Source organism: Pararge aegeria, chromosome 14, assembly GCF_905163445.1.
Source record: "Pararge aegeria chromosome 14, ilParAegt1.1, whole genome shotgun sequence".
Taxonomy (NCBI): domain Eukaryota; kingdom Metazoa; phylum Arthropoda; class Insecta; order Lepidoptera; family Nymphalidae; genus Pararge; species Pararge aegeria.
The window spans coordinates 14,754,717-14,756,597 of record NC_053193.1 but is presented as its reverse complement, the minus strand read 5'-3'; positions in this window follow the sequence as shown (position 1 = coordinate 14,756,597).

Sequence of the window (1,881 nt, the reverse complement as noted above, 5' to 3'; positions counted from 1 at the left end):
TTTATTATAATAAAAATTACTAAGTATGTAAAAAAGCATTTTATATGAGATGAAATATAAGTACTTTTTTGCATAGAAATATATTAGAATTGTAATAAAAATATATTTTTATTCTACCATAACAAAACTTTAGATATTGGAAAATATAATAACTACCTAACTGTCGAAATAAATTTGATGATCATATTTTACTAATATATTTTGTTAGAATGCAACAAAAAAAAAAGTATTAGTAGTTAAAATAAAGAAAATGTTAGTTTTTGCTTAGACATGATACTTTTATGTCTTTTAATCAACTCAATTCAATTTTATTAATGTGAATATGGGTTTAAATACAGATCTTAGCTTAGAATAAAATATACTTTTGAAACCGTCACATGATTGTAAAACCTCCGTAAATATTTTTGCTTATTCGATTAACACATCTCTAAGCCCAATCGACAACTCTTGAAATATTGCTACCGGTTTCCACATCAAATTTTATATTTATATTTATTCGTAATAGACTCTTACCTTACTACCTTATTCTTGATTCAAAAGTGCAGAAGGCCTGTTCGAAATAAATGAATTTTGTTTTTTTATCGCTGACAAAGTTTAGAATTTATGTGTAAACCTGAATAAGCACCAATATAGGCTGTTTATAAGATTATTTTCATAACAGTTTAATCTAGAAATATTCTTAACACCTTATACGAAAAACAAACTACTTATGTAAGTACCTACCATTCATATTTAATAACATTTTACACAATTGAATTGTGGTTTAAGTTTTCCTTAAAAATAATTTTGTGTATAAACAAAGTACTCTAAACATTTGTACTTTTTCGTAATATATTTTTAACTATAAAAAAACAAACTAATTATTGATCGCTAAATATTACTTAAGAAACAATAAAAAAAAAAAATGAAAATATTTTCTAAAAACACTTTATAACAAACGTCAACATGTGAGTAAAACTCTAATTAAATTTTTACAGTAATATCTTAGAAGAAATCCATCACAGAAAATACTGAATGTCAAAAACAATAAAAACTTTTTATTAAAGTACTTTAACATTATCACAATTTAAAGTTTTAATAAATTTATACTTTTGCCAACGATGGCAGAATATTTACAAAAGCGTTTTTTTTTAAATTTCTACGGGCCTTATTTCCACTGAAAATATGCCTGTAATAGTGTTGCCAGCAAAGTCAGATATAATATCGTCGCAAAAAATCCAGCGCAAGTAAAATTAGCATAATTTTAAAGAGAAATAGTTATAAAAAGTTCTCTTATCATTCAATACAATAAATGCGCGAGAAATCCGTACATAATGATTAAAATAAACATTTTTGTTAGAAACGCCGATGGTTATTACCTAAGTATTTTATTTTTGTTAAATATGTTTTGTGTTCTGAAAACTTAGGTAATTTCACTTACGCGATATTGTTAGCTAACTGACGATATACAAAACAAAACATCTGTAAGGTAAGTATAGTCTTGAAATGTAGCCCAAAAAACAAAAAGACTGTTTTGCAATTATATTTATAGTATTGAATTTCTGCCACGCTTAATCTTAATTGAATTAACCTTTTTTATTAGCCATGTTGGCACTTTAGCCAATGTAGGATAGAGGCATTCTGGGTCTTATAGGAATGCAAAGCGAAAGCCGGGCTATGGTTGAAATTAGTCTGAAATATTCTCTTTATGTATTCTAGTGAAAATATCGTCCATAAAAAACCTTTTAACACTAAGTAAGCGATTTAATATTTCTACTAAAAAGTTTTTCAAGATTATCTACCAGCAGGTAATTAAATAGATTTTAACCAGCACTACATACTTATGTCAAATATGATAAAAAGTACTTTCCTAATAATAAAAACTGGAAAGTATAAAACACG